Source organism: Bos grunniens, chromosome 12 (genome assembly GCF_055505025.1).
Source record: "Bos grunniens cultivar Pamir isolate PY7600 chromosome 12, Bosgru_T2T1.0, whole genome shotgun sequence".
NCBI classification, from domain to species: domain Eukaryota; kingdom Metazoa; phylum Chordata; class Mammalia; order Artiodactyla; family Bovidae; genus Bos; species Bos grunniens.
The window spans coordinates 7,660,752-7,680,916 of NC_141176.1; positions in this window are offsets into that span (position 1 = coordinate 7,660,752).

Sequence of the window (20,165 nt, forward strand, 5' to 3'; positions counted from 1 at the left end):
TTTGGCAATGAAGACTTAACATGAATGAATTTTCCTCTGTAAATTTCTTAAGAACCTCTATTTCGGCAACTGTCTAGACTCTTTCTCTGTCCATACTTTGGTCAGTTTCTTACCCTTACTGAGATTTCCATTTGGAAAAAGGACTTTTTCTTATACATCTATGAATCACTATTGTGACATTATCTGCCCCATTAAGCAAAAGAATGAAAAAGAATCAATTACTTCAAAGTGTTTTGTGAGGAGAGTGACTAATAGGCATAAAATATAAGAGATGTGCCCTGTAGGACCAAATGCTGAAGTTATTTCTTACTAGATAAATGTCCTAACAGAAAAGAGTATACTTTGGATGAACCATGGGGCCTAGTTCATATTTTTTTTTTAATAATATAAAGTTCTGATACAGAGACTGTGTTCATTTACTTCACAAGATTTTGGTGAATAAGACCATGTGGCAGATTATTAGTTTATAATAGTAATTTAAAATTGCATGTTGTATCACCGATAGCTGGAAATCCAATGTTTTGTGTTAGTATGAGCACCTGTTATTTAAGTCATGAAAGCTAATCTTAATCATATAGCTAACCTTTATATAACTGAGCTTTCAATTATTACAGAACTTCAATTAAAATTGAATTGCTAACAAAAGTTATTCCATTACTCTGTCTTTACCTGACTCCACCAGCATCATGCTTATGGTCTTGGGTGACCAGATTGATCTGATACTGTAGGTTATTTCTCATGTTAGTCCTTTTATCAGGTTTTAATTACTCTTATGGTTAACAATTTGAATTATTCCTCTGAAATTGCTGCCTCTGGTCACACTAGATATGCAAGCCACTCATATCTCAAGCAAACTCAGTTCTGTAAGATACTTGGTGCCATACGGGCATGCTAAATATGGGTGGATTGAGAAGATGATTTTATTCAACATCAACTCAGTTTTTTATGAGTGTTTCAATTTAAGAACCATGTCTTTGATTGCCAGAACACAGAATAAGTTGTAATACTTTTATAGGCATTATTAAAGGCTAGTTTAAAGTTTCAGAGATGATACACACAAACCCAAACTGGTTAATGTTAATTATAAATTTAAAATAGCATTTTTATTTGAATAGCACTAAACATATGGATTTTTTTAAATTTTTAAAACATTTCCATAAAAATATTTAAAACTGTAGGAAATGATTTTTTTTAAATGTGCTTTTTTCAAAAATAGTGGGGAATAGCCAAAGCCAGGATATGAGAAAATAGAAAATAAATGATGCTGTTTCCCAGCACAGATATTGATATGCACATTAATGTGTTACTGGAATAGGATCAGAACAACAAAAGAATCAATGTGAGTCTGGTCCCAAATTAAAAACATGTTTTTCCTTTACTGAGAGTGTAATATGTAAGCATTCATCAAAAACCATGCTTGAACTCTTATTCCATTCAGATTCATTTTTCCAGATCTTTAACTGGATGCATTGACCTCAACTAGTTTTATCTTAGAATACTTTTTTTTTTTTATAGCCTTAATTGCTATCAATTATAGAGAACTTTGCAATTCAAAAAGTAAAAGTATTTAATTGTGGCAAACGCATACTTTGTGAGAGATACACAGGAATGTTGATTCTCATTCAACCCTCAATCACTTTATCAGAAACCAAAAATTATATAAGGGAATATTGAATTAGCTTAAAAGGAAAATTTACTTATCAGTGGAAAGTTTCCATGACTCATCTAACACTTAATAGTACCATCATAATCAGTATGATACTATTCATATATTTCTTGTTTCTTCAGGTATATTTTAGTCTACGATATATAGTTCCACAAAAACGGCCATGTCTAAGCAAACAAAACAATGTTTTCTAATAAGCATGCAAATATATTACAAGGGTGCACCCTAAGTAATTAAGATACTCGAGTTGTTTCTGCTCTCATTAAAAGACTGTGCTTAATAATTTTTGAAATACATTTTATATACTCACATATGAAAATATTCTCACCATAGTTCAAAGTGTATGTCAGCATTGATAAGGCTTTAATACCTAAGATGATCAGCCTAATGAAACATTTTTCTAGTTCATTTTCCCACTATATCAATATAAAATAATGCTAATTTTATCTTTTTATTGAATATTTCTTTCAAAAATCTTAAAATTTAAGATCTTTTAATTTATGTGCCTCCATCTTTATGAATTTTATTTATGCATATAAATTATTTAAGACATTTCATAAGAGAATTCTTTAAGAAATTCTAAGTGCTTTTTTAAAAAAAATAGTCAATACTCTTGTGTGTGTGCTCAGTCGCATCCAACTGTTTGCAACCCCATGGACTGTAGCCTGGCAGGCTCCTCTGTCCATGGGATTCTCCAAGCAAGAATACTGAAGCAGGTTTCTATTTCCTACCCAGGGCATCTTCCCAACTTAGGGATCAAACTCACATCTCTTGTTTCATGCATTGGCAGGTGGACTGCTTACCACTGTGCCACTTGTCAAGTTCAATCAATATTTATGTATATGTGTCTATATATTTACCTTTATAATATTTTAAATGAAAACTTTTTCCAAATGAGATCAACTTTCTTCAGATGGAAATAGATATGGAGTCAGCCCTGCTCAAAACAAAACTTAACTTTTGTTTTACCAAAAAAAACACCTTTACTTTGCTTTCATTGCTTTAAATCAAGCTTACTAAGGTATGATTTACATGCCTTAAATGTCACCCTTTAATAGATGCATGCATTTCAATTAAATTTATGGGCAAGCGTGGCTGCCCAGTATATAATCTGCCCCTAATGCTGGGGATGCAGGTTCAATCCCTGGGTTGGGAAGTTTCCCTGGCGAAGGAAATCGTGACCTACTCCAGTATTCTGGCCTGGAGAATTCCATGAATAGAGGAGCCTGGTAGGCTACAATCCATGGGGTCCCAAAGAGTTGGACAGGACTGAATGACTACATGAGATTTGCCAAATCTTTGGAGTCATCACCACAATTGGGATTTAGAACCTTTTTATCACTGCAGAAAGTTTCATCAAGCATCTTTGTAATTAAGTCTCTCCTCTCTACTCCCAACCCATGGCACCCCCTAGAAATGAATGCTGTCCTATTATATTTCCTTTACAAGAGTGTGACATTTGCATTCCTACCAGATGTATATTGAATGATCACTGATTCTGCTTTTGCAAGAGCACATTGTATTTTACACCTTGTTTGATATCATTGCTCTCGTTCTTGTTAACTTTAGCCTTCTAGTGGACATAAAATAATGCCTCATTATAGTTTAAGGTTCTATCTTCCTAACAGCTAACTATTTTGAACACCTTTTTCATGTGTTTATTTTGACATCTTTTTTTCTCTTTTGGTGAAGTGTCTGTTTAAATCTTTTGTCTAGTTTTAATAAATTTAGATCTTTGTGTTCTTGTTTAATTGTAAGAGCTCTATACATTTTACATATACATTCTTTATCAGATATATGTTTTGGAAAGATGTTCATCTTGACAGTTATTTATCTTTTCATTTTCTTAACAGTAGTTTTAACAGCAGATTTTTAAAATGGGTTTCAGTATATCAAGTTTTCTTTTACTTACAGTATATTTTGTTTCAAAAATATCCTTAGATTACCAAGTGTCAAGATTTCCTTTTTTTAAGAATATTTTTAGGTTTTATATGTAAGCATATAATTTATTTTGTCTTATTATTTTTTATCATGTGAGGTAAAAACTGAGATTTGTTTCTACTTATCCTGCTCATAAGTTAATCAGCTGTTCTTGTATCATCTGTAGAAAAGACTAATGGGCCTGGATGCTAAGGCTCTTCAGTGGTGTCTGACTCTGTGTGAGCCCAAGGACTGCCACCTGCCAGGCTCCTCTGTTCATGCAATTCTCCAGGCAAGAATACTGGGGTGTGTGTGTTTCATGCCCTGAAAAGACTAGACTTTCTCTCAGTTGCTTATCTAAGTACTTTTGTGCAAACTGGTTTGAGTTTACATATTTGAAAGTATTTCTGAACTATTTACTATGCTCTATTCTCTCCAAATTTATGCTAACATTGAACTACCTTGGTCAGTATCTTACTTTATATACAGCAAATCATAACATTAAATTCTCCATCTTTGATTTTTTCTTTTCTTTTTTTCTCAGAAATATTAGCTTGCTTAGTTCCTTGGATTTTATGTACAAACTTTAGAACCTACTTACCACTTCTAGTTAAACAACAATAGAACTTTGACTGGGTTGGTATTGTAATTATAAATCAATTTGTAAAAAAATAACGTTTTGAAAATATTCACTCAAGATTATTGAGTCTTCCAGTCCATGAAGACAATTTATCCCTTTGTTTAATTTAATTTCTTTAATCAGTGTTCAGAAGTTTTCAGCACGTATAACACATGCCATATTTCACTGCACTGTGCTTTGTTGTGCTTAACAGATACTGTGTTTTGTACTAATTGAAGGTCTGTGGCAATGACACATTGAGAAAGTCTATTGGTGTTATTTTTCCAGCATTTGCTAACATTGAGTCTCTGTGTACATTTTGTTGTTTTTTAATAATATTCTAATTTTTTTTCATTATGATTATATTTGTTATGGTGGTCTATAATTAGTGATCTTTGATGTTTTTGTAAAACGATCAGCCTCAGATGATGGTTATCATTTTTTAGCAATAAAATATTTTTAATTAAGGCAGGTACATTGGTTTTATAGGCATAACACTATAGCACACATAATAGACTACAGTATAGTGTAAATGTACCTTTTTATGTACTGGGAGATGAAAAAATCCAAGGGAACCCTATTTATTGCAGTATATGCTTTAATGTGGTAATCTACAACCAACCCTCAGTTATCTCCAACATATGTCTATATGTTGACCATCCTTTGTTAGTACTATTAAAGACTAATTCCAGATTCTGTTGCCAAATTAATGTATTATTTTTATGGTCATTGCCGTAATTATGTGACCTGTAAATTAGAAAGTCTTGTGCTTTGAAATGTCATTGAATTAATCTCAGAATTCTTGACTAGCTAATATATTAATATTTTTTAGTGCTTCTTATCTTCTGGGTTGTTTTCAAAGTACTTACATTTTTGTCAATAATGCCAAAAATCAGATAAAATTAATGTTATCATCGTCTGCAATTTACAGAAGCATACGTTGAAATGTGTTCTAATATATTGTAATAAATGTGCTAAAGTGGCAAGACTGGGCACTCTTTTCTTGTTCCTGATCTTAGAGGAAATGCTTTCAGCTTCACAGCATTGAATATGATGTTAGTTGTGAGGCTGTCACGCATGCATGCTAAGTCACTTCATTTGTGTCTGATTCCTCATGACCCCATGGACTAAAGCCCACCAGGCTCTTCTGTCTATGGGATTCTCCGGCAAGATTACTTTACTGGGTTGCCATTGCCTCCTTCAGGGGATTTTCCTGACCCAGGGATCAAATATTTGTCTCTTATGTCTCCTACATTGGCAGGAGGATTCTTAAACACTAGTACCACTTGGAAAGTCATGAAGTTGTCACATGCTATGCTATGCTAAGTCACTTCAGTCGTGTCCGACTCTGTGTGACCCCAGAGATGGCAGCATACCAGGCTCCCCCGTCCCTGGGATTCTTCAGGCAAGAACACTGGAGTGGGTTGCCATTTCCTTCTCCAATGCATGAAAGTGAAAAAGTGAAAGTGAAGTCGCTCAGTCGTGTCTGACTCCTAGCGACCCCATGGACTGCAGCCCACCAGGCTCCTCCATCCATGGGATTTTCCAGGCAAGTGTACTGGAGTGGGGTGCCATTGCCTTCTCTGGAGGTTGTCACATATGACCTTTATTATGCTGAGGTATGTTCCTTCTATGCCCAATTTATAGAGAGTTTTTATCATCAGAAAGTCTACAAATTATAAATGCTAGAGACGATAAGGAGAAAAAGGAATCCTCCAACACTGTTGGTGAGAATGTAAATTGGTGCAGCCACTATGGAATACAATATGGAGATACTTAAAAAAAAAAAAAAGTAACTAAAAATAAAGGTACCATATGACCTCGTGAATTCAATTCTGGGTATATATCCAGAAAAGATGAAAATTCTAATTTAAAAAGTTACATGCAGCCTAATGTCCATATCCGCACTGTATACAATAGCCAAGACATGGAGGCAAACTAAGTATAAATAACCAGATAAATGGTAAAGATGAAGTACATGTATAAAATGAAATAATGTCATTTACAGCAATATAGATGGAGCTAGAAATTATCACATTAAATAAAGTAAATCAAAGAAAAATAGCATATGATATCACTTATGAGAGATGAATTTTTTTTTCTGATGCCATTTGATAGTTTATTTGCAAATTGCAACACAATTTTCAGATTAGTAAAACAAGAGATAACTCTATACATAGACATCAATAGCAAAATAAGATTGATTATACTCTTTGCAGCTGAAGATGGAGAAGCACTGTACAGTCAGCTAAAACAAGGCCAGGATCTGACTGTGGCTCAATTAGACCATGAACTCCTTGTTGCAAAATTCAGACATAAATCAAAGATAGTAGAGAAAATCACTAGACCATTCAAGTATGACCTAAATCAAATCCCTTACAATTACAGAAAAGAAGCAACAAGTAGATTCAGGGATTAGATCTGATAGAATGCCTGAAGTAGTATGGATGGAGGCTCGTGACATTGTAAGGAGGCAGTGATCAAAACCATACCCGCAAAAATGAATGCAAAAAGACAAAATGGTTATCTTAGGAGGGCTTAAAAGTTGCTGAGATAAAAGAGGAGTGAAAGTCAAAGGGGGAAAGGAAAGATATATCCATCTGAATGCAGAGTTCCAAAGAATAGCAAGGAGAGATAAGAAAGCCTTCCTTCCTAAGTTATCAATGCAAAGAAATAGAGGAAAAGAATAGAATGGGAAAGACTAGTGATCTCTTCAAGAAAATTAGAAATACCAAGGGAACATTTCATGTAAAGATGGGCACAATAAAAAAAAAAAAAAAAAAGATGGGCACAATAAAGGACAGAAATGGTATGGACCTAACAGAAGCAGAAGATACTAAAAAGAGGTGGCAAGAATACAAAGAAGAACTATACAAAACAGATTTTAATGACTCAGATAACCATCATGATGTGTTCATTCACCTAGAGCCAGACATTCTGGAGTGCAAAGTCAAGTGGGTCTTAGGAAGCATCATTGTGATTAAAGTTAGTGTAGGTGATGCAATTCCAGGTGAGCTATTTCAAATCTTAAAAGATGCTGCTGCTAAAGTGCTGCACTCACTATGCCAGCATATTTGAAAAACTCAGTAGTGGCCACAGAACTGGAAGACATCAGTTTTCATTCTAATCCCAAAGAAAGGCAATGCCAAAGAATGTTCTAACTGCTGCGCAATTGCACTCATCTCACACACAGCAAAGTAATGCTTAACATTCTCCAAGCTAGGCTTCAACAGTTCATAAACTGAGAATTTCCAGATGTTAAAGCTGGATTTAGAAAAGGCAGGAAAATCAGAGATCAAATTGCCAATATCCATTAGATCACAGAAAAAGCAGGAGAATTCCAGAAAATATCTATTTCTGTTTTATTGACTACTCCAAAGCCTTTGTGTGGATCACAACAAACTGTGGGAAATTCTTCAAGAGATGGGAACACAGACCACCTTACCTGTTTCCTGAGAAATCTGTATGCAGGTCAAGAAGCAACACTTAGTACCAGACATAGAACAATGGGCTGGTTCCAAATCGGGAAAGGAGTACATTCATGCTGTATATTGTCACCCTGCTTATTTAACTTATATACAGAGTACATCATGCAAAATGCTGGGCTGGATGAAGCAAAAAGTGTAATCAAGATTGCTGGGAGAAATATCAAAAACCTCAGATATGCACCTGACACCACTCTTATGGCAGAAATTGAAGAAGAACTAAAGAACCTCTTGATGACAGTGAAAAAGGAGAGTGAAAAAGCTGGCTTAAAACTCAACATTCAGAAATGAAGATGATGGCATCTGGTCCCATCACTTAATGGAAAATAGTTGGGGAATGAATGGAAACAGTGACAGACTTTATTTTTTGGGGCTCCAAAATCACTGCAGATGGTGACTGCAGCCATGAAATTAAAAGACACCTGATCTTTGTAATAAAAAAAAAAAAAAAAAAACCTATGACAAACCTGGACAGCATATTAAAAAGTAAAGACATTACTTTGCCAACAAAGGTCTATCTAAGTCAAAGCTAGGGTTTGTCCAGTAGTCATCTGTGGATGTAGTGTTGCACCATAAAGAAAGCTGAGCTTCGAAGAAATGATGCTTTTGAATTGTGGTGTTGGAAAAGACTCTTGAGAGTCCCTTGGACGACAAGAAGATCAAACCTTAAAAATAAATAAATAAATAAATAAAAGGCAACCAAGTCATAAAGGAAATCAGTCCTGAATATTCATTGGAAGGACTGATGCTGAAGTTGAAGCTTCAATACTTTGGCCACCAGATGTGAAGAGCTGACTCATTTGAAAAGACCCTGATGTTGGGAAAGATTGAAGGCAGGAGGAGAAGGGGATGACAGGATGAGCTGGTTGGATGGCATCACTGACTCAATGGATTTGAGCTTGAGCAAGCCCTGGGAGTTGGTGTTGGACAGGGAAGCCTGGAATGCTGCAGTGCAGTGGTATGCAAAGTGTTGGAGACTACTGAGTGACTGAACTGAACTGAAATGATAGTTTATTTAAGCAGAATTTCCTATAATCTAAGACTAAATTTCTCTCAATCATACTTGCTTCCACATTTAATTTTATACATTTCAGTCAATTTCAATCAATGATTGAAATGTATAAATTTTTTTCTTCTGTATATTTAATATGTATATAGTTATACTTTATTTTAAAAATTTGATGAGCTGCTATCAGTCACCTACTTTCTAATTCCAACATCACAACCTTCCTGTAGGATTGGCATTAGTACTTTTTAAAAGCTTCACAGACTTCACCAGTGAAATCATCTCTCCTTGGCTTTTCTTTATTGAGAGGTCTCTGAATACTTCTTCTGTGTCCTTAGTTATTAGTATGTTCAGGATTCTTGTTTCTTTCTGATTCAATCTGTGTCCATTGTATCTTTCTAGGAATTTGTCCGATTCTTCTAGGTTATCACCTTTATTTGCATATAACTATTCACAGTAATCTGTTAATGGTCCTTTGTATTTCTGTGGTGCCAGTTGCAATGCCTTTTTTTTTAATAATAATTTTGAGTCTTTTCTTTTTTCTTGGTTAGTCTACCAAAAGTTTGTCAATTTTGTTTATCTTTCAGAATACCTCTTGGTTTTTTTTTATTATTATTATTCTTTTTCTATTTTGTATTTAGTCTATTTTATTTATTGGACTGTAATCTTCATGGTTTCTATCCTTCAGCTAACTTTAGGCTTAATTTTTTTTTTCCCTTTGTAACTTCTTGAAGTGTAAAGTTTTTTTTTTTTTTAATTTACCATCTTTATTTTAATGTAGGCATTTATTGTTCTAAACTTTCTTTTTTTTTTTTTTTAATAAACACAATTTTATTGTACTGTGTTATGGAGCAATCTTCTTTGGGTTGACCTTGCTTGGGGTTCTTTTAGCTTCCTGTACTTGGATGTTCATGTGCTCACAAGATTTGAAAATATTTAGCTATTATTTCTTTAAAAAATTATCCTGCCTCTTTCTCTGTCTCTTCTTCTGGGACTCCCATGACACAGATGATTTGCTTGGTTGATGGTATTCTATAATTTATGTAGGCTTCTCTCACTCTTTTTCTTTCATTTTTTTGGTTCCTCTAATTAATTTCAAATCCATTTTCAAATATCTTCAATTTTGCTGATTCATTCTTCTATATTATCAAGTCTGTTATTGAAGCTTTGCATTGATTTTTGTTTTTGTTTTTTTAGTTCTGTCATTGTATTCTTTAACTCCAGGATTTTTGTTTGTTTTTTTTTTTATGGTTTCTATGCCAAAGCCTTTGACTGTGTGGATCATAACAAACTGTGGAAAATTCTGAAAGAGATGGGAATACCAGACCACCTGATCTGCCTCTTGAGAAATTTGTATGCAGATCAGGAAGCAACAGTTAGAACTGGACATGGAACAACAGACTGGTTCCAAATAGAAAAAGGAGTACATCAAGGCTGTATATTGTCACCCTGCTTATTTAACTTATATGCAGAGTACATCATGAGAAACGCTGGACTGGAAGAAGCACAAGCTGGAATGAAGATTGCCAGGAGAAATATCAATAACCTCAGATATGCAGATGACACCACCCTTATGGCAGAAAGTGAAGAGGAACTCAAAAGCCTCTTGATGAAAGTGAAAGTGGAGAGTGAAAAAGTTGGCTTAAAGCTCAACATTCAGAAAATGAAGATCATAGCATCTGGTCCCATCACTTCATGTGAAATAGATGGGGAAACAGTGGAAATAGTGTCAGACTTTATTTTTCTGGGCTCCAAAATCACTGCAGATGGTGACTGCAGCCATGAAATTAAAAGACGCTTACTCCTTGGACGGAAAATTATGACCAACCTAGATAGCATATTCAAAAGCACAGACATTACTTTGCCAACAAAAGTTTGTCTAGTCAAGGCTATGGTTTTTCCTGTGGTCATGTATGGATGTGAGAGTTGGACTGTGAAGAAGGCTGAGCACCAAAGAATTGATGCTTTTGAACTGTGGTGTTGGCGAAGACTCTTGAGAGTCCCTTGGACTGCAAGGGATCCAACCAGTCCATTCTGAAGGAGATCAGCCCTGGTTTTTCTTTGGAAGGAATGACGCTAAAGCTGAAACTCCAGTACGTTGGCCACCTCATGCAATGTGTTGACTCATTGGAAAAGACTCTGATGCTGGGAGGGATTGGGGGCAAGAGGAGAAGGGGACGACAGAGGATGAGATGGCTGGATGGCATCACCGACTCGATGGACGTGAGTTTGAGTGAATTCCGGGAGTTGGTGATGGACAGGGAGGCCTGGCGTGCTGCGATTCATGGGGTCGCAAAGTGTCTGACACGACTGAGTGACTGATCTGATCTGATCAAATGTTTCATTATAAAACTTAAAATTTGTTCAAGAATTTCTTTCTTGATTTTGTTCAGTCATTATATGTTCTATTGCATTTTATTCAGTTTTTAAAAGGTGATTGTTTTGAGTAATTTGTCAGTCAAAACATAGGTCTCTATTCTTTGAGGTCAGTTACTGGAACTTTATTAATTTCCTTTGGTGTTGTCATATTTGCTCCATTGTTCATGATCCTGGTAGCCTTCCATTACTGTCTATATGTTTAAAGGAGCAAACACCTCTTGCAGTATTTAAAGGCTGGTTTCAATGGATAAATGCTGTTTTGATCTGTCCCCTAGGCTTTGGCGATGACCTCAGAATCACCATTATGCTGAATTGGAGACAGATATGTAGCTGTCACCAGGGCACAGTGTCTCCTGCCTGGTTAGCAGACCTGCTCATGGACTTGTGCTGGGAGGAGATTGATTTTTAGTGTATGGCCTCTTCACTACCCCTGGGGGTGTAGATGGGAGATTTTTTCACTGGTATCCTGAACCCTCAGGACCATTGGCAGACTTTCAGGCTGTGCATATACTGAAGTCGTATATAGGTATCTTTCAGGATTTACAAGGATGCAGACAGGAGTGTCTCCTTCCTAGTTCCTATGCCAATAGACCTGCTTACATGCTGTGGCCAAGAGGGAGCTGAGGTCTAATTTAGGGCCCTTTCAGTATTTTGGGGAACACAGACAGAAATGTCCCCTGTCTGGTCTCTGTACCATAATCTGCTGTATAGCCAAGTTTGGCAGGCTTATCTCCAGGAACTCCAAGACCATGCCAAGTGGAATAGAGTCTGTTCATGAGCCACTTCAGTGTCCACAGCCAGGACAAATGTCTGTATATGTGCAGTCTGCATACGTGTTACTCGATGCACAGATGGGCATGAGTACTCCATAGTCTCTTGGCTTATGGTGCTGCTGACAGATTCAAAGCCAATCTGAGTTATAAATGACTTCTCAGGAGTGTATAGCTGTGTCTGCATTTGAAATCAGGACCAGACATAGAGGGTCAACTACCTGGATGAGAACCTGCCTTCTCAAAATGGATTTTACCAGTCTTGAAATGCACCAGGTTTCATTATCTCCTCTTTGAATCCCGAAGCTATGACAAAGGCACTTGTGTCCATGGATAGAAGGCAAATGGTTGTTTTTGAGAAGCAATATGAACAAGGGAAATCTTATTTGTCCATCTTATTGACATCAAACCTCTATTTTAATTTTTAAAAGTCTTAATATTATAGAGATGCTACAACATTTACTTACATGTCTTTTTTTCTACTGTTTATTTACTATAGTTTATTAATATATATAAAGAGAGAGAAAGAGAGAGACTCGTGAAAGTGAAAGTCACTCAGCTCTTTGTGACCCCATGGACTATACAGTCCGTGGAATTCTCCAAGCCAGAATACTCGAGGGGGTAGCCTTTCCCTTCTCCAGGGAATCTTCCCAACCCAGGGATCGAACCCAGTCTCCCACATTGCAGGCAGATTCTTTACCAGCGGAGCCACAAGGGAAGCCCAAGAATACTGGAGTGGGTAGTCTTTCCCTTCTCCAGTGGATCTTCCTGACCCAGGTATCAATCTGGGGTTCTCCTGCACTGCAGGTGGATTCTTTGCAAACTGTGCTATCAGGGAACCCCATATAAGTCTCATAGAGTATAATAATTTGGAACAAACTGAATATATAATTAATGGACAATTTCTATTCCCATGTTATTGCTCTATGTAAACCTAATAGAAATGTCTATAGAATCTTAAAAAATATTCCCAGTTCCAATAATTTTAATTTTTAGAAGCCTTTTTGAAGCACTAATTTTTTTCTTAAAACACATTGAATTATTATGAACTACTTTAAGGAATCTTTTATTTTTAAAAAAAGCTAATGACAGTATAAATATACCAACCAAATTATTTTAGAAAAATAATAATCTGACAAATTTTTTGGAGTCCATTTATAGAGATTGATGCAATATAACAAAAACATTAAATAATATATATATATGTACACACAAACATATGCATATAAGTATATATATAAATCCAATAACCCAAATGGTAATGTAATATAAAGTAACAATTTCAACAAAAATGTAAAATTTATGTAATTTGGCTTGATTTATTCTTTATAGGCTCATCTATATAGATTGATCTGAGATATATTGTCATATTTGTATCAAGAATATAGTATTCCAGGCAGTTAAGACTGGTCCATGGAAACAGATAGAAGTAAATCAGTAAAACAGTCAAACATTTTGAAGTCTCATTTGGAGAAAATAGACAGATATACATGAATATACAAAAATGTACCACTAGAAATTTAGGAAATGGGAGCATGGGGGAAATATCAAGACCTTGTGACTAGAGTTTGGCCACAGGTTTATTGCATTCATATGGATTTTTAGCTACTCTTGGAAGTGATCTTTATTCCTCAATTTTTTATGTATTCCTTTCTGAAAGGGCTAAAAGGACATTTTATTAAAGAACATCCTCTCTAAGGAAGTCAGCAACCTTTGCAATAAAATTCCCAGAAGAATAATAACAGAATTATATGCCAAACTAAAATTTTCCTTTCAAGAGTATAGCAGTCAACTAAGTTTTTATCTTCCATAGTGATTGAAAGACTATAAAGAAATTGTTGCTTAATTTGAGTATTTATTTATCACTATTTCTATGTATGGTGTGCATGTACATGTTGGTATATAAACTAGATAAAGGTGAGATTTTTGTTTTCGTCCCTTCCATGCAAAAAGATAAAACTATGTATTGTGTATTTTATGCCACAAAACAAGGAAAGATATAAAATTTAATAAAAAAGTAGTTAAAAGCATGGTCACAGATTTTAGACAACTGTATTTAGTAGCTCAACTGAAGCTACACACAATTTCTCTAGAAACAAGGTGTGCTTTTTTTATTAATTTATTTTTTATTGAAGAATATTTGCTTTGCAGAATTTTGCTGTTTTCTGTCAAACCTCAACACAAATCAGCCAGAGGTATACATATATCCCCTCCCTTTTGAACCTCCCTCCCATCACCCTCCCCATCCCATCCCTCTAGGTTGATACAGAGACCCTGTTTGAGTTTCCTGAGCCACACAGCAAATTTCCATTGGCTATCTATTCTACATATGGTAATGTAAGTATCCATGTTACTCTTTCTATACGTCTCACCCTCTCCTCCCCTCTCCCCAGTCCATAAGTCTATTCTGTATATCAGTTTCTCCATTGTTGCCCTGTAAATAAATTCTTCAGTAATGTTTTTCCAGATTCCATATATATGTGTTAGAATATGGTATTTATCTTTCTCTTTCTGACTCACTTCACTCTGTATAATAGATTCCACTTCATTAGAACTGAGTCAAACACATCCCTTTTTATGGCTGAGTAATATTCCATTGTGCATATATACCACAACTTCCTCATCCATTCATCCGTAGATGGCCATCTAGGTTGCTTCCATGTTCTATCTGTTGTAAATAGTGCTGCAATGAACAATGGGATACATGTGTCTGTTTCAATTTTGGTTTACTCAGGGTATATGCCAAGGAGTGGGACTGCTAGGTCTTATGGTGGTTTTATTCCTAGTTTTTTAAGGAATCTCCATACTGTCTTCCATAGTGGCCATATCAATTTACATTCCCACAAACAGTGAAAGAGCATTCTCTTTCCTCGACACCCTTTCCAGGATTTATTGCTTGTAGACTTTTTGATGAAGGCCATTCTGACCGATGTGAGGTGATATCTCATTGTAGTTTTGATTTGTATCTCTCTAATAATGAGCAATGTTGAGCATCTTTTCATGTTTTCATTGCCGTCTGTATGTCTTCTTGGAGAAATGTCTGTTTAGGTCTTTTTCCCACTTTTTGATTGGGTTGTTTGTTTTTCTGGCATTGAGCTGTATGAGCTGTTTGTATATTTTGGAAATTAATCCTTTGTCAGTTGTTTCATTTGCTATTATTTTTCTCCCATTCTGAGGGTTGTCTTTTCACCTTGCTTACAGTTTCCTTTGCTGTGCAAAAGCTTTTAAATTTAATCAGGTCCCACTTGTTTACTTTTGTTTTCATTTCTGTTACTCTAGGAGATGGGTCATAGAGGATCTTGCTTTGATTTATGTGTTCTACATATGTTTTCCTCTGAGTTTTATAGTTTCTTGTCTTGCGTTTAGATCTTTAATCCATTTTGAGTTTATCTTTATGTATGGTGTTAGGAAGTATTCTGATTTCATTTTTTTCTTGTAGCTGTCCAATTTTTCCAGCACCGTTTATTGAAGAGGTTGTCAGTCCCATTGTATACTCTTCCCTCAATTGTCAAAAATAAGGTATCCATAGGTGTATGGGTTTATTTCTAGCCTTTCTATCTTGTTCCATTGGTCTATATTTCTGCTTTTGTGCCAGTATCATACTGTCTTGATGACTGTAGCTTGGAGTATGACCTGAAGTCAGGAGGCTTGATTCCTCCAGCTCCAGTCTTCTTTCTCAATAGTGCTTTGGCTATATGGGGTCTTTTGTGTTTCCATATGAATTGTGAAATGTTTTGTTCTAATTCTGTGAAAAATGCCATTGATAATTTGATATGGATCACATTGAATCTGTAGTTTGCTTTTGGTATTATAATCATTTTCACAGTATCAATTCTTCCTACCCAGGAACATGGAACATCTCTCTGTTTATGTCATCTTTGCTTTCTTTCAATAGTGTCATAATTTCTGTGTACAGTTCTTTCATCTCCTTAGGAAAGTTTTTTCCTAGGTATTTAATTATTTTTGCTGCAATGATGAAAGGCATTGATTCTTTAATTGCTCTTTCTGATTTTTGCAAGTGATTTTTTTTGCATTGATTTTGTATCCTGCAACTTTGCTAAATTTAATGATTTTCTGTTACTATCTTTAGGGATTTTTCCGATCAGGATTCCTTTTTTTTTTTTTCCTTTTCTTCTCTGATTGCTATAGCTATGACTTCCAGAATTATGTTGAATAGTAGTGCTGAAAGTAGACACCCTTGTCTTGTTCCTGATTTTAGGGGGAATGCTTTCAGTTTGTCACCATTGGAAATAATGTTTACAGTAGGTTTATCATATATGGCCTTTATTATGTTGAAGTAGGTTCCTTCCATACATATTTTTTGAAGAGTTTTAATCATTAATAGGTGTTGAATTTTGTCAAAGGTTTTTTATGCATCTATTGAGATGATCATATGGATTTTACCTTTCAATTTGTTAATATGGTGTATTACATTGATTGTTTTCTGTATATTGAAAAATCCTTAGAAACAAGGTGCTTTTAAAAACATGGGCTTTGATCAGACAGATTTGAACTTGAATCATAGTCTCTGTTTCCCTTGTGTATCCGTTAAAAGGTTACTCATTTATCCCTGAGTTGTTTTTTTTTTTCACTTACAATGTGAGGATAATAAAGTAGATTTCATATATTTGTATCCTTAAATAGTACAACATAAACAAAGCTACAAATAGTGTGTTATATTAGACAGTAAAAAATGATAGACATTATTGTTGTTAATTGAAATTGATACTTGAATAACAAATCTTAATAACTAAATTATAAATTATTTTATATTAGATGAATTATTTATAATTGTATTAGTAGTTAATATAATAATAACATAATTGAATATAGTATACTTAAATTAAATGTGACAATAAATTAATAATTTTTTCCATTGCAAAATATTATGTTTTTCTTGAAAAAGATTGGTGTTCTAGTTATTTTGTAATCTGTGGTGTGCTATGGTTTTCCTAACTTGATTAATTGCATTTCAAAGTCAAAGTTCCATGTTCTAATTTACAGTAAATGTCAAAGTCCACTGCACATAAAACTTTACATTTTTTTGATATTTTTTTCCTTAAAGATTTCCTCTGGTCATTTTTCATCCAATAGTACTATTTCCATACTTACACACGCATCTTGTCATATACAAATGAGGGGTGACCACTGGCACACAGAATCAAAGTTATTTCATTACAGCAGATACTAAATCACTGAAAGCAAAGATTATGTATTATCCTATTCATTGCCCAGGTGGTAGGCAGTGCCACAGATGGTTTTCATAAAAGAATAGCTTATATATTATCCAAATGAAAATGAGTTTCTTCTTTTATTCCAACAACCAATATAAGACAAAGAAACCTATCCTATTGATGACAAACAGCTCACATAAACCAGAGTTTCTTGTGTTTAGGATGTCTGAACTAAAATTAGAAATTAACTGCATCACTCTTCAAAGCACTTAAGTACAGTGCTTGATAATGGTGCTATTTTGTTCCTACTGTTGACAGTTCTAGAAACAGTTACTTCCAACTTGTATTAACATATTATCATCAATTATGTTTCACCATCTGTGGATCTAATTAAGTTTACCCTTAAATTTGATTTACCAGACATCATTCACAAGCAAGACATGTTTACTAAGCATCCATTTTGCAAAGAGAAGAAATAGAAAATCAGTTAAGATGGTCCTAAATAATTTTGATGTTAACAAATTGGGATTAAATAACATTACTTAAGTTACACTATTCTAAGAGCAGTGGCTGGCTATCCCAGGATACGGTGGTTGCTATAAGGAAACCAATGCATACTAAGAACATTCATATATTTTACTGTGTAGAAAAGTGGTCAAATTCATTTCTTTCTCCTTCCCACTTTAATGTTAATTACTCAACTGCAATAAATGGTATGTATTTTTTTAGATTTTTCAAAAACTTCACCTTCTTAGAAATATCAGCAATGATATGCATGGTTTTGCATGTTCATACATATTAAATCTGCACTCTTGACTCAGTAGACTATTAATAGTCATTTTAAAAATGAGTATTGCCTGTTGTGGATTCATGTTGATATATGGCAAAACCAATACAATATTTTAAAGTTAAAAATAAAATAAAATAAAAACACCAGAACCAAAAAAAAAAATAAAAATTAGTAGTGCAATTAATGATAAAAGCATTAAGTGACTTATTTATTTTTTCCATACTTTATTTTTTTTCCATACTTTAAATAAATATACTTAAAATGCATTTTTTCTTTTTCTCACTTTTAACTTTATAGAAGAAAAGAGAAAGCTCACATTATCAGTCAGTCAGTTCAGTCAATCATATCTGACTCTTTGCAACTCCATGAACTGCAGCATGCCAGGCTTCCCTGTCCACCACCAACAGCTGGAGCTTTCTCAAACTCATGTCCATTGGGTCAGTGATGCCATCCAACCATCTCATCCTCTGATGTCCCCTTCTCCTCCCACCTTCAATCATTCCCAGCATCAGGGTCTTTTCTAATAAGTCAGTTCTTTGCATCAGGTGGCCAAAATATTGGAGCTTCAGCTTTACCATCAGTCTTTTCAATGAATATTCAGGATTGATTTCTTTTATGATTGACTGGTTGGACCTCTTTGCAGTCCAAGGGACTCTCAAGAATCTTCTCATTCACCACAGTTCAAAAGCATCAGTTCTTTAGGGCTCAGCTTTCTTTATGGTCCAACTCTCACATCCATACATGACTACTGGAAAAACCATCGCTTTGACTAGATGGACCTTTGTTGGCAAAGTAATGCCTCTGCTTTTTAACACACTGTCCAGGTTTGTAATAGCTTTTCTTCCAAGGAGCAAGTGTCTTTTAATTTCATGGGTGCATCACAATCTGCAGTAATTGTGGAGCCCAAGAAAATAAAGTCTATCAGTTTACATTGTTTCCCCATCTATTTGCCATGAAGTGTGAGAAAGCTCACAAGGAAACAAAATTGAATGTGAAAAAAGTAAGAGAGCCTTTCAATCACTTTGGATTATGAAAGTTGTATTTCAGGCTCTGTTTACATATGTGTGCCTGTATGTACTAAATCACTTCAGTCCTGCCTGTCTCTTTGCAGCCCTATGGACTGTAGCCCACCAGTCTCCTCTGTCCATGGCATTCTCCAGGCAAGAATAATGGAGTGGATTGCCACTTCCTTCTCCAAGGCATCTTCCCAACCCAGGAATCGCACTTGTGTCTCTTAGGTTTCCTGCACTGGCAGGTGTGTTCTTTACCATTATCTCTGCCTGGGAAGCTCCACTATTTACATATAAATATATAAAAATGTAGTAAAGTATGTTCCTCTCATAAAGGGTACATTGAAAACTATTTTTGACCTAGAAAAAAATGGCCAAATATTCCAGAAAAGGGGATTGTGGCAAATGATGACAAATAGAAGATTTTTACTTATTTGTTTATAAAACTATTTTCCAAAAACTGAGCATAAGGCAAAAAATGAAAATAGCAATATTCTATTTAGTGACTTTTCACTGAACCATATTTGCAGGTCATCCCTACAAAGATTAATGTAAATTAAATCTGTAGGCTTATTTAGTGAATAAATTATTTGTTGGATGACAGTGAACATCCTGCAGAAGGATATTCTACTTCAGTCACTAGGTTGATATATAGTAAACAGGAATATTCAATCTCCAAATAAAGAAAGGCATTATCTAGTACACTCTTCTAGTGTTCCTATGGAAATTGATAGAAGAATTGCATCTCTAAAACAATGTCAAGAAAATCACTCAGGTGTAATTTTATTTTCAGCAGACATACTCTCAGTAATCAGAAGGAAATACATGATTACATTTAAAGAGATGTCTGTGAATAGATACATAGAAATAATTTTAAATATTAAAACAAACCAACATATTAACCACTATATGTTTAAAAAACATTATACTGACAAATTTCATTTGAAAATAATCAGAGTTTATAAAACTATTCACTTATTTAAAAGCTAATCTGTTCCCAATTCATACTTATAACACCAGAAAATATGGACTTCTAATCACCTCCATGAAATCATCATTAGTTAAATTAAGAAAAGCTAAAAGTGAAAGAAGTTTGGCTTAGTATTATGACTGTTTTAAAAGCCTTAATTTTTATTACCAGTAAAATATATCTTTTTTCACTTTTTATATCAACTGATGGAAATCAAGGATTATCTACGTGGAGCGTATAGTTCTTAGAACTAAAATTAAACAAAAAAATAAGTATATAAAACTTTGAGTATTTGAATTACACAACAAAGGTCATATTCTTTCTGAGTAAAGAGACTGGCTTCACTAATTCTGTAGTAAGTCAGTTCTCATAAAAT